The sequence below is a fragment of the Heloderma suspectum genome, chromosome 6 (assembly GCF_057233095.1).
Source record: "Heloderma suspectum isolate Gila_16-S chromosome 6, 16-S_ref, whole genome shotgun sequence".
Taxonomy (NCBI): Eukaryota; Metazoa; Chordata; class Lepidosauria; order Squamata; family Helodermatidae; genus Heloderma; species Heloderma suspectum.
In genome coordinates this window covers 122,868,021-122,882,628 of record NC_139463.1, presented here as the reverse complement: position 1 = coordinate 122,882,628, position 14,608 = coordinate 122,868,021, and positions in this window count along the sequence as shown.

Here is a 14,608-nt window from a genome sequence, read left to right as displayed (position 1 = left end):
GTGATAGGTTATGTAAGTATTTACGTAGCCTATCATGGCTCACTACAGGGACACAAATGGCGGCGGCTATGACAGCTGCCATTTGCGTCCCTGCAGGGCTGCCCAGCCCAGCAGCCGGATTTACAGCTATGGGTGGCCGGAGCCGTCCGGCGGCTCTGCGGCGTGGCCCCAGAGTGGAGCCAGCCAGGCAGAATTCCGGGGGGAGGCACAGAGTGCCTCCCCCCCATTGAGGATTCCGGGGGGAGGGACGGAGCACCTCCTTCCACCTGCTGAACCCGGCAGGGCCAGGTAATCGGGCTTTCGTACACCGCTAATTTCTAGGGATGTACGAAAGTCACTTACCTTTTCGCAGCTTGGCTTCGTGGTGGGAGGGAGGCGCTTCGCTTTTCCCCATGAAGTTCAGGTGAAGGGGGGGAGGCTTCTCACCTCGTCCGGCTGAAATTCAGGCCAGGGGAGAAGCGCCCCGTCTCCCCGGCCGCGAAACAAAAAGTAAAAAAAAAAAAAAAGACCCCGTGATAGGCTACATGACGATGTATGTAGCCTATCATGGCTAGATTTCCAAAGTCAGCCATGATAGGCTACGTAAATCGTCACGTAGCCTATCACGGGTGACTTTGAAAAAAAAAAAAAGCATGTACGCATGCCGCCGTAAGATTTACGTAGACTACGGCGAAAATAAGGGCAATGCAAATAGCGTTCCCTTATTTTTGCCGTAGTCTACGTAAATCTTTACGTAGACTAGACGTGCCAAAATAAGGAACGCAAATGGCGGCGCCCATGGGCCGCCGCCATTTGCGTACGCGCTTTTTTTTTTTTTCAAAGTCACCTGTGATAGGCTACGTGACGTTATACGTAGCCTATCACAGCTGACTTTGGAAATCTAGCCATGATAGGCTACGTAAATCATTACGTAGCCTATGCATAGGTGTGTTGTTGTAATTTTTTACTTTAGTTTTTTTTTTTTTTGCAATGGCGGTGGTGGCAGCCAATCGGGAGACCGGGCGCCGCCCCCGCCCGCGACGAAACTCCGCCGGGACCCGCTACCGGGAGGGACATTCGCCAAAGGTAATTCCCATCCCAGGGGGTGGGGGGGGTGGCGGAGAATTTCACCGCCAATTTCGGAGGGCCGAATGCGTTGGCGCTCAGCCCCCCGAAGATTCGGGGAGAAATTCTCTGCCCTCCCTACTAATTTCTTGGTTTGTCAGCAGCTCTGATCCCACCAGGTTGTACTTGAAACAGGGATTTTGCTATAAAGGGGAACCACCTATCCAAAAACATTAAAAAAGATACGAGAGGAGAACAGGGTCAAGCAAAGCATATATATATATTGACGGGGGCGCAGGGAAAGTGTTTCCCCTGTACAGGGAATGTAACATTGTTTTCAAAACAGGACTGGAGATTTTTGGGGTGTATGTATGTATGCATTTTACTCCGCATTGCAGGGCACTTTGTCCTCACAACGTTCCTTGCATTTCTTTTTTAAACCATTGGTATACAATTGCAGATACACACACACACACACACACACACACACACACAGCTGCTGCCACTGCTACTGATTCTGCTGCAGGAATTTCTAAAGTACCAAATGCTGTCTGGAATTCATGTGTCTTCAGGAGTTCATTTGATTTTTTTTTTTTTTTTTTAAGGCCAATGTAAGTGAAATGATGCAGAAGCGGAGTACTATGATCTGAATGCCGAGCTCCTGCCAGCATTCCTGCTCCCACTTCCAATAGCAGTTGCGATTTCCCCACAATGTTGTGGCTGCCACATTCTATGCCAGTGGTAATGTCTGAACATCTTCAAAAGGGCCCCGAATACAGTGCCGTTCAGTAATCTAACATGGATGTAAATGGTGTACATGTCACTGTGGCTGGGTCGGGTTTCTGTGGTTGGGGACACAGCTGCCAGGCCATCCCAAGCTGGTAAAAAGCACTCCTGGCTGCTGATGCGCAGTGCCGATTGAGGAAGTGTCCCCAAGCCAGACCTACACCTTGTGGCCCATAGATACAATCCCATCATGGTGACGCCATATCCCAGCTGTGCCTTTATATCTCGTAGCACACACAATGACTATATATGTGAGATTTCATCTTCCCTAACTGATAGAATTTATGTAGCTCCATCAAACAAAGAGCCAGTATGAACAGGGGAATTTGGAATTATATTTTCAGGCTCCAGTTATTGAAAGAAATGTAAACCCACAGATCAATGTCCATAACAAAGATATATTACTTAACTGCACCAGTTCTTTGTGCAGAAAAAAAGTTGGGTGTAGTCTCCTTTTGAACTAATCTCTTCACTGAAGGAAGGAAGGAAGGAAGGAAAGAAGGAAAGGAAGGAAGGAAGGGAGGAAGGGAGGAAGGAAGGAAGGAAGGAAGGAAGGAAGGAAGAAAGAAAGAAAGAAAGAAAGAAAGAAAGAAAGAAAGAGAAGATTTCAGTGAGACATTACCTGCCCAGGGTACATCAATTACTTTACTCCCTACTATTGCTCTGTGGTTGGATATAGCTGAGAACGTGGCATGCAAAGCATAAGCCACAACATAGACAGCATTATAGATGTTGTAGCTGTGGCCAGCCATGAGCATTTCAAACTGAGGTGCAGGAAGGCTCTCCAGCGTCTCCTCCATAATACACATCCCATCAACACTTTCCAGCCCTCCTGGATCAGGAAATGAACAGTCGAATGCTTGCTCCCTGAAATACCTGAGAAAGCCATCCTCCTGCATCCAATAAGACCTTATTATTTGGAGGACGTGTCTGAAACCTAGAAGGTCCTCTGAGTAGGGATGCACGAAAGTCACTTACCTGTTTGCGGATTATGCTGATGCTGGGGGGGGGAGGCACTCTGTCCCTCCCCCCATGAATCCTGGCTGGCCGGATCTGCTCCGCAGGGATTCTGCGGAGCCGCCGGCCAGCTCCACCAGTGGCCAGACATCCAGCTGATGGCTAGCAGGGACGGAAATGGCGGTGTCTGTAGCCGCCGCCGTTTGTGTCCCTGCAGTCAGCCGTGATAGGCTACGTAAATGTTTACATAGCCTATCACGGATGATTAAAAAAAACACACGTGCATACACAAATGGTGGCACCCATGGGCGCCACCATTTGCGTTCCTTATTTTGGCATGTCTTAGTCTATGTAAACATTTACGTAGACTACGGCGAAAATAAGGGGAACCCAAATAGCGCAGCATCTATGCTATTTGCGTTCCCCTTATTTTCCACCTACTCTACGTAAATGTTTACGTAGACTAAGACGTGCCAAAATAAGGAATGCAAATGGCGGAGCCAATGGGCGCCGCCATTTGCATACGCGCGTTTTGTGTGTGTGTGTTTTAATCAGCCGTGATAGGCTACGTAAACATTTACGTAGCCTATTACGGTGTTTTTTTTAAATTTAGCCATGATAGGCTATGTAAATCTTTACGTAGCCTATCATATTTTTTTTTTTAAAACTTGGAAATGGCGGCGGCAGTGGCAGCCAGTCGGAAGACAGGCCACTGTAGGCACCGCCGCCGAACCGCCGCCGGCACCAGGAAGATCCACCCCAGGTAAGTCCCATCCCAGGGGGGGCAGGGGGCTGTTCCGCCACCGATTTCGGAGGGCCGAATGTGCTGGCATTTCGGGGGGCCGAATGTGCTGCAAGAAATGTTCTCCACTGTTATTATCAATAGCAAGGATCCCAACCCATGTCCATTCAAAAAATTGAAGTAACCAGATAATCCCAGGGTACTGAATTGCTTGTTTTGAGGCCATGTGGTAAAAGGAATTTATCTGTATCATGTCTCTCTCCTCTGGAGTAATTGCGCCATGTGTGAGCTAGATGGAAAACTAGGGATGGCAGAGAATTCCCGTTCCTTATTTGGTCGCTGTAATCTACGTAAATGTTTACGTAGACTATGGCGAAAATAAGGGCAACGCTATTTGCCATTCGCTTACGCGCTTTTTTTTTTTTAAGTCACCCGTGATAGGCTACGTGATGATTCACGTAGCCTATCATGGCTGACTTTGCAAATCTAGCCGTGATAGGCTACGTGAATCGTCACGTAGCCTATCAGGGGGCGTTTTTTGTTTTTTTGTTTTTTACTTTTGCGTTCGCGGCCGGGCGAGGCGAGGCGCCTCCTCCCCGGCCTGAATTTCGGCCGAGGCGGGAAGCCTCCCCCCCGGCCTGAATTTCGGCCAGGCGAGGTGGGAAGCCTCCCCCCCCGGCCTGAACTTCACGGGGGGAGCAGCGAAGCGCCTCCCCCCCACCGCAAACGGCCTTCGACGACAGGTAAGTGACTTTCGTCCACCCCTAATTAAATGTCATTCTGTTTTTTTTCTGCCCAGTGCTCCAGTCTATCAAGATTACTTTGCAGTTTGTTTCTCTCTTCCAGGGTATTAGCTACACCCCGCCCAATTTTGTGTCATCTGCAAATCTCATCAGCATTCCCTTCACCTCCTCCTCCAAGTCATTAACAAAAATGTTGAAGCGCACTGGGCCCAGGACCGAGCCCTGTGGTACCCCACTCGTTACCTCTCCCCAGTTTGAGAAGGTCCCATTGATAAGCACTTTGAGTCCGATTCTTGGCAACTGTGGATCCACCGGACCTTTGTTTCATCTAGCCCACTTTGAGCTAGTTTGCTCATCAGGATATCATGGGGCACTTTGTCGAAATCTTTGCTGAAGTCGAGGTATATGATGTCTACAGCATTCCCACGGTCTACAAGGGAGGTTACTTGATCAAAAAGTGAGATCAGAAACGTCTGGGAGGATTTGTTCTTGACAAACCCATGTTGGCTTCAAGTAATCACTGCATTGTTTTCAAGGTGCTTACAGATGGATTGCTTTATCATCTGCTCCAGAATTTTCCCAGGGATTGATGTCAGACTGACTGGTCTGTAGTTCCCAGGTTCCTCCTTTTTACCCTTTTTGGAGATAGGGACAACATAGCCCTCCTCCAGTCATCTGGCACTTCCCCCATCCTCCATGATTTCTCAAAGAGAATAGACAGCGCTTCTGAGAGTTCTTCTGCCAGTTCCTTTATTACTCTAGGATGCAGTTCATCTGGCCCTGGAGATTTGAACTTGGTCAAAGTAATGAGGTGTTCCTTGACCACATGCGTATCGATCTCAAGCTGCAATCCTGCCCCTTCAGCCTGTACTTCGCCTTTGCCAGGGTGTCATAGACCCTGTTTTGGGAGAAGACTGAGCCAAAGTAGGAATTGAGCACCTCTGCCTTGTCTTTGTCATCTGTTATCATCTTGCCATCCTTATTTAATAGCTGAACAACCATTTCTTTCCTCTGCCTTTTACTATGCATGTAGCTGAAGAAAGCCTTTTTGCTGCTTTTATCATCCCTTGCTAACCTCAGAACATTCTCAGCTTTAGCCTTCCTGATGCCATCCCTGCAATTCTGTGCTATCTGCCTGTACTCTTCCTTTGTTGCCTGGCCTTCTTTCCATTTCCTGTATGTGTCCTTTTTTGTTTTCAGGTCATCTCTAAGCTTTTCATGAAGCCACATTGGCTTCTTCTGTTGTCTTCCACCTTTTCTTCTTCTTGGAATTGTTTTCTTCTTCTTGGAATTGTATGGGAGGTAAGTCCCATCCCGGGGGGGGCGGGGGTGGAGCATTTCACCGCCAATTTCGGGGGTGAAATGCTCCCCGAGATTCGTGGAGAAATTCTCAGAAATTCTCCACCATCCCTAGAATAAAACCCCATATCAAGGTGTTCTGGGAGTAGGGCCAAGTGGTAGGCAGGGCCATGTCCCTTTCATTTCACACACACACAGACGCACACACACACTTTCCCCCCCCTTAACACTCAGACTCGAAATAATGACATCCTCAGCTTTTATTCAAGTCATGCATTTCTATCACTGTTCATGCTGAAACTATGGCTGGTAAATTCCACTTGAGATGCAGATTGGCATAGTCAGGCACTATCTGATGGAGCTAGTTTAAGTCTGGGGGTTCCTGTGGATGAACACCTGAGAGCTTGTGTAAAGAGAAGCATGATGTTGTTGCTACTAGGGATGTACGAAAGTCACTTACCTGGTCTCGCAGCTTGCTTCGCGGTGGGGGGGAGGCGCTTCACTTCTCCCCCTGAAGTTCAGGCCGGGGGGGGAGGCTTCCTGCCTCGCCTGGCCGAAATTCAGGCGCTATTTGCGTTGCCCGTATTTTTGCCCAGGTCTACGTAAATCTTTACGTAGACTACAGGGACCAAATAAGGAATGCAAATGGCAGCTCCCTATGGGGGCCGCCATTAGCGTATGCGCTTTTTTTTTTTTTAAAGTCACCCGTGATAGGCTACATGACGATTAACGTAGCCTATCACGGCTGACTTTGCAAATCTAGCCGTGATAGGCTACGTTAATCGTTACGTAGCCTATCACAGGGGCGTTTTTTTTTTTTTTTTACTTTTCTTGTAATGGTGGCGAAAGACCGGCTGCCGTCCCCGCCCCTGACGAAGACCTGCCGAACCGCCACCGGGACCCGCCGCCGGGAGCGACATTCGTGAAAGGTAAGTTCCACCCCGGGGGGTGGCGGGGGGTGGCGGGGGGGCGTAGAATTTCTCCCCGAACCTTCGGAGGACCGAATGCATTGGCACTCGGCCCCCCGAAGGTTCAGGGAGAAATTCTCCCCCATCCCGAGTTGCTACTGGTGTTCCAACTCCTTCTTCCTTCCACGGTTCGCAAAACAGATACCACAAAATGTCCCACCAATGCTCCGTTCACTATTCCCCATGAGTGGTACCAACCAGGTGGCTTTCTCGTTGGTGGGATGGCTTCTCAGATCAATTATGCTTTTGATGAAGTATTTTTTTGAGGTTCATCCATCTCAGAAGCTGTTGGAGACTCCAATGTAAGGATTTCTTCCATGCTGCATCTCCTTACTTTAGCCAGATCACAAATCATTGTTTGTAGGAGTGACAAGATGTTCAAAGAAAACAGGTGTAGGCATGGCTTACCTCCATCCCTTTCTCAGTCCTGGGCAAGCTACTAACCCGACAATAAGAATGACTTTTTTTCCTTCTATAATTAAAGATCTTTCCAGTTTGGATTGTGGGGAAATTGCAATTTGAAATGTTCCAGATTGAACCAAAGTTCCTAACACTAGATGCATGCCACTTCTGTGTAGTACATCCCCTCGAGAGGATATGAGGAATATTAAGGTGGTTCAAAAGAAAAGGTTCCACACTGTCCACAGAAAGCAACATCTTGGAAATAAAATGAAAGGGAAGAAAAAATGTTTGTGCTTTTGATGGTCTGATTAGTGAGAAAGGTGGGCAAGGCGATTCATAGCGCAAGGTGTCACCAGCATGCCGATGACACCCAGCTCTATTTCTCTGTGGCATCTGGATTGAGAGAGGCTGTGCATGGTCTGTACCTGTGCCTGGATGCAATGATGGCTTGGATGAGGGCCAATAAACTGAGCCTGAATCTTGATAAGAGGGAGAACCTCGACCTTCACACCTGGTGCAGAAGATGCTAATATTGCAGAACGCAGCAGCTGGGGCGCTGACTGGGACACCTGGCTATGCCCACATGACACCTGTGTTGAAAGAACTGCACTGGCTGCCTATTACCTGTCGAGCCACCTCAAAGGTTAAGTTATTATCTTCTGAAGCTCTAAGAAAGTGGGACCAGCATACCTGGCAGTCCATCTTTGTTGAGTGCCCATTAGTATACACATGATTGTATGCATTTTTTGATTGAACAATTTCAATACGAAATCCAGAGAATGGCAAATTTGAAAGGATAAGTGAGTTCTGGTTTTTGTATTGGTTTGAAACTATGGAATTAGGCAGGTGTGCATTCCAATGTGAGCCGAAGAAATTCATGCCTCATACTTACATGCAAGCGTGGGGAACTTAAAGGGCCCTTTGCTTAATCCATAAAGCAGTCTTTCTCCCTCTTCCCGCCTCAGTCCTTCACTGTGTGAAAGCAGGCATGGGAAAGCTCTACGCAGAGCCCAAACACAAATATTTGGATGTGCCTTAAATTCTATTTCAGAAAAATGCCCTATCCCTGGCGCCAGCTTGTCTGGCTGAGGGGGGGGGGCATTGCAGGTGGGTGGGGTGAGGGGACATAGGGGCCTGTCCTTGGTGCACCCCAGTGGCACCACCATGCAAGGAGGGGCAGGCTGAGTTGCCTTAAACCCGGCCCCCGGCCCAATCTCAGCTTTCTTGCTCACGCGGCTTGAGAGATTGATCTGGAAGTGACACCCGACTCCTGGCTTTTCGCAGACCTGCTTTGTTGCTCCCACCCACATTCAGCGCACTGCCGGCATGCCCGTCCTTGTGCCACTGGCGCTTGCCACACCTCTAGGGGCACTGGCGCTCGCTTCAGTAGCACACGCGTCCTTTGGCTCACCGCGGCCTTCTCACCGGCACTTGCTGTGTCCTCTGGGGTGCTGGCGCTCGCTTCAGCAGCACGGGCGCCCCTCGCGTCCAGCTCACTGGGGGACGTGGCTCTTTCCCACTGGCGGTTGCCATGCCTCTGGAGGCACTGGCGCTCGCTTGAGTGGGGCACGTGCTCTTTGCCTCTTGGCTTGCTGTGGCCCTCTTGCTGGCACTTGCTGCATTTCCGAGGGTGCCGGCACTCGCTGCTGCAGTGCACACGCCCCTTGCCTCTCCACCCACCAGCGGGTGGCCCTGCTCCTTCCGGCAGCAGCGGCTGCTCTCGCTGCTGCCGGGGCATCGGTGATCCTGGCGGGCAACGCACTCGGCGTGCACCTTCTCTCCCCCTCACTGACAACCGGGGAGTCTCCCTCCTGGCTGTTCACCCTTGGCGTTGTCCTTGCCTGAGGGTAGTGGGCAGTAACCAGCCTGTGCTTGCCAGGCATCCAGCCCACTCATACCCTCGGCCTGCCCCTGCCCTACAGTAGAGAGCTATAGGTGCCGTCTTGGTTGAGCTTGGGTCCCAGCGGGTTAGCCCTCACTCTGATTCCCTGCCATGCATTTAGGCCTATGCCTGCATTTATGCTTACAAGGGCTGGCCTGAGTAGTGGTTGGAGTGTTGAACTGGTGTAGTAAAAATGTAACCTAAAAGCCATTGTATGTGCCTTAAGCAGCACGTAGTATTGTAAGAGCTGCGCATGCCTGGAATGAGCAGACAGTAACCCTAAGATAAGGTTGCTAGGCAAACCGCTGGCAACCAATCAAAAGTAACATGCTGGCTGAGGAATGCAAGCTAAGTAATAAAACTGTAGCGCGGGGGTTGCCGAGGGTCGACTCTGCTTTTGAGCATGAGCTCCTTTGTCGAACTGTTTACAAAAGATAAAATCGGGTTGGACCCAGCCTGAAGTTGACTCTCCTCTTTGGGGCAAATTGGACTAGCCTCCAGTGGGAGAAACTAGCATTTTGTGCAACAATTTTGCGAGTTAGTCAGGAGTCCCTTGGACCACCCTGGGGTCAAACGACAGAACTGGTGAAGGTGCCTGTGGGGCGCGCCGGACCGCCTTTGAGGTCTGCCATGGCACCAGAGAATGGGGGTCGGGACACCCAGGAGTTTAAAGGCCTGGACTCCATTGATTGAGTCAACCAGGCTGAATGGGTCTGAAGAGACGGCACTAGGGTGCTGGGCAGAGTAAGTATTTGATTTCCCTTCTGTCTTTCTGTTTGAGTTGCCTTCAGAGCTTCTGAGGTTTGTAAGGCTCCGTGTATGGTTTCAAATAGAGGTAGGCACAATGGGGGCGGGTAGCTCCCGTTTAGAAAGCTTTGCCACTCCCTTGGGATGCATGCTAAAGAACTTTAGCAAAGTCAAAGAAAATTATGGCACTAAGATGTCGAAAGGCAAGCTGGTTACACTCTGTCAATTGGAATGGCCATCATTTGGAGTCAACTGGCCAGATATCGGCTCCTTTAATGAGGCCACAATTAGAAAAGTGCATGTTATTGTTGTATATGATGGGCACTGGGATCAGTATCCCTACATAGACTCATGGCTGAGTTGCGCTTTGAGCAACCCTTCCTGGGTGAAACAATGTAAAGGAGAGATGTGTAAACAAATGCTGGCTGCAGACCCTCGGAGAGAGAAGGGAAAGCCAATCTTAGAGGGAGAAGATGAGATAGACTTGGCACAAGGCTTGAGGGGGCAGGATCTTGATCATGCAATCCCGCCTCAACCTCCAGTAGAAAGTACCCCAACTGTGGCCACAGCCTCTCAACCCCGGCCAGCCGGGTCCACATTGCAAAGTCTCTCTCAACCGCCGCCCTATGATGGAGAATATAACGTGACTCCCTCGTGCCCTGCCAACTCCTCCTCTGACCAAGTCCCAAGACAAGTGGCCCAACCTGACTCACCAAGACCCCTGCGGGATCCATCCCAGTTAGCAATACATTTTTCTCCTCTGGCTGAGCCTAGGGCTACCCAAAACCTGCACCCTCAATACCAGTGCCTGATGCGAGAGATGATGACAGGGCAAGGGCAGACTGCATTTGTATATGTACCCTTCAGCACCGCTGATCTGTTCAATTGGAAAAATCAGAATCCTTCCTTTAGAGAAGATCCTGATAAGATGCAAAGTTTATTTCGATCTGTGGGGCAGACGCATCGCCCCACATGGGCAGATGTGCAGATGATGTTACAAACCCTACTAACGTCCGAGGAAAGGCGCCTAGTGCAAGGCACCGCTGATAGGATCGCCGAAGAGTGAGTAGCGGGAACTACTAGGGACCCCCGTGAATTATGCCCCCAAGTAGATCCTGAGTGGCGTCCCAATGACCCCAGGGACCGAGAGCAGAGTCAGGAGTATTTGGGAATAATAGTGGAGGCATTGGGGAAGGCTGTGCCACATGTAACTAACTTTTCCAAACTGTATGAAGTCCGCCAAGAGAAGGATAAAAATCCCTCTGTGTTCCTAGGACGGTTGTTTGATGCATTTAGGAAGTTTAGTGACCTAGATCCTGAGGCCCCAGAAAACCAGCACATGGTAAATACAATGTTCATAGGGCAAGTAGCACCAGATATAAGAAAGAAACTGCAGAAAGCTGAAGGAGCCATGGGCAAGCCACTCTCTGAGCTGGTAGAGATTGCATATAAAGTGTATGGCAACCGAGAGCAAGTAACAGAAAGAAGGGAGACAAAACGCAGCGAAAAGCAGCTGGCGATGCTAGCAGCTGCCTTGAGTGGCAGCACAGGACGCATAGAGCCTCAGCAGAGGCCAGAGGGGGGGCAGAAGAAGGGAAAGGGCTGCCCTAGGTTTGACGAATGTGCATATTGCTGAGAGAAGGGACACTGGAAGAAGGACTTCCCACTGAGAAGGCAGAAAGAGAAGAGTCAGGGGGAGGGACGCCAATTGAGAGCAGACTCCTCTGAGGAATGTAGCTGAAGGAGACTGGGATCTAAAGCCACCACCCTACGAGTAAGTACTCGGGAAGATCCCATGGTAAAGGTAAGGGTCGGTGGCAGAGACTATGAGGCTCTGGTAGATACTGGAACCACCTTTTCCATGATCCCTGCAAAACCCCCCCTCACCAAAGAAAGCGGACGACACATGACAATAGAAGGAATTGAAGGAAGAAAGGCTAGATTACTTGTATGTGAGCCCCTCCTCACAAAGATTGGAGACAATAGACTAGAACATGCCTTTGTGGTCTTGCCCACATGTCCGGTTGCCCTTCTGGGGTGGGACTTGCTGACGAAGCTGCAAGCTGAGATCTTCTTTCGTGGGGATCAGATTGTAGTACAGCTACCAGTGAAGCAGAGCTCAAATTATCAGATGGCCCTCCAGGCAACTGAAACTGTGTCAAAGGCCAAGGGGATTCAGCTGTTAGAGAATGTTGACCCATGTGTATGGGCAGATGGAACCCCAGCCCGGGCAAATTATGTAACACTGATCAAAATTCCCCTAAAGGAAGGAGAGCTGCCTGTGTGCGTGAAACAGTATCCTTTGAAGAGAGCTACTCGTGCAGGCTTAAAACTGCTTATTGAAAAGTTTAAGAAGTATGGCTGGCTAGTAGAGGGCTCATCCCCCTTTAACACCCCAATATTGGGGTTGCTCAAACCAAACAGTGCCTTCTACAGGCTGGTGCAAGACCTGAGAGCCATAAACAAGAATGTTTTAGTGGATCATTCCCTGGTTCCGAACCCCCACGCCATTTTGACCCAAGTCCCAGCGAATGCAAGAGTGTTTTCCATCCTAGATTTAAAAGTTGCTTTCTTCTCTACCCCACTGCACAAAGACAGCCAGAAAATATTTGCATTTGAATGGGAAGACCCAGATACTTATCATAAAACTCAATTGTTATGGGCCGTGTTGCCCCAAGGGCTCGTTTCAGCCCCCAACATTTTTGGATTGGCATTGCAGAAGGATTTGGAGCAGTGGAGAGACAAGCACCAGGAGGTAGCGCTGTTGCAATATGTTGATGACCTGTTGATAGCGAGCCCTAGCATGCAAACGGGGAAGAGGGCAACAGAGTCCTTGCTGAACACCTTGGGAGAAAGAGGGTACAAAGTATCACGAGAGAAGGCTCAAATATGCCAACCAAAGGTCACTTTCTTAGGCTATGAGATTGAAATGGGAACAAGAGCCCTGAGCAAAGATCGAATTCAAGCTATACAAAATATGCCTGCTCCTAAAGGCCCAAAGGAGCTACGAGCCTTTCTGAGTCTAATGGGGTTTTGCAGAATGTGGATCCCTGATTATGGGAGAAAGGCTAAGCCCCTATATGAGTCTCTTACCAACGAGGGCCTCACAAGTTGGAAATGGACCAAAGAAAATCAGCATGCATTTGAACTATTGAAGACTGCCCTCTCACAACCTCCAGCACTCATGATTCCAAATGGGCTCAAGCCCCAGAGACTGTACGTGCATGAGAACAAGGGAGTTGCCTCAGGAGTCTTGATTCAACCAGTGGGCCCGACATGGAGGCCTGTGGGCTACTACTCCAAGGTCCTGGACCCTGTAGCAAAAGGGTGGCCAGCATGTCTGAGAGCCGTTGTGGCCACCGCCACCCTTGTAGAGGAGGCACAAAAGATTGTCATGGGAGCTAACATGGAGATACACACCCCACATGGAGTGCCCCAAATCCTTGGAGCAGGGGGAGGATAGTTCTTAAACCCTTCCAGACAATCTAGATATGAGATCTTTTTGTTATCTAATCCAGGCCTCACCTATAAGCACACCACTGCCCTGAATCCAGCCACCCTTCTGCCAGCACCAGGACCCCCATGTCATGATTGTCTAGAAGTGTTAACTCAAACAGTATTGATTCGACCCGACTTGACAGATGACCTGCTTGATAATCCAGAAGAAGAGTTCTTTGTAGATGGCTCAAGCAACGTAATCCATGGCACACGACATACAGGATGCGCCATGGTAACGCTGACTGAAACTATGTGGAAAGAGAAACTCCCCGCAAGTTTGTCAGCGCAAGCAGCAGAGCTCACTGCATTGACATGTGCATTAGAATTGGGGAAGGATAAAAGAGTGAACATATTTACAGACTCACACTATGCCTTTGCCACTGTACATGCCCATGGACTACTGTGGAAAGAACGTGGGTTCATCACAGCCTCTGGACAGAAGATTGCAAATGGTCCGCAGATTGTGGCACTACTGGAAGCTCTCCAACTGCCAAAGGAGGTAGCCATGGTGCATGTAAAAGCGCACGGCAGAGCTGCAGATGAGCACCAGAGAAGGGGAAATGCGAAGGCTGACATGGCAGCCAAAGAAGCTGTGCAGGTGGGAGGAGAAGCAATGTTTCAAGGCTCAGCCTATGAGATAGCCCTCTGCTTGGAAGACTACAAAGCAAAATACACCCAGTCTGATGACAAAGCTGCCAAAGAAAACAAGGCCACAAAAAATCCCCAAGGGTGGTGGATAGTCCCAGGAGGAAAAGTCATGCTACCCCGATGGCTGGCAGAAGAAGTAGTAAAACAACTTCATGCGAAGACCCACATGGGAGGCACCACAATGGGAAACTTACTAGTTCGAGAGGTTGTGGCACCAGGACTGTATGTAGAAGCCCAACGAGTAAGAGCAAGATGCACCACTGGCCAGAAGGTAAATCCAAAAGGGGCCTGAGCGCCACCGCCAATGGGAGGATGACAGTGGGCACACTACCCTGGACAGGCCTGGCAGATTGACTTCGCAGAGCTTCCAAGGTCAGGCCAACACCAATATTTATTGGTACTGGTGGACCAGCTAACAGGCTGGGTAGAGGCCTACCCTACAAGGATACATCAACAGTGGCACGCTTCCTGCTCCAGGAACTGATACCCCGGTTCCTGTTGCCTGAGTCTATTGAGTCGGATCAGGGGAGCCACTTTGTGGGAAAGATAGTGCAAGAAGTGTCTAAAGTTTTAGGCATTAAATGGAGACTCCATACCCCATGAAAGGCCTCAGAGTTCAGGTCAGGTGGAGCACATGAATAGGACATTAAAGGCAATGATAACAAAAATTTGCATTGAGACCCACTTAAAGTGGCCCCATGCGCTCCCACTGGCTTTAACTCACATTCGTAGCACTCCACGTAGAGGGATAAAATTGTCACCTTTTGAATTAATGTTTGGAATGCCTCCCAGGGTTCTGCCAGCAGGGTGGAGGGAAAAAGTCACTGTCGATTTGGGAAAAACTGAAATTAGAGAACATGTTATTGCCTTGCAGTCTGTTTTGTCATCCCTT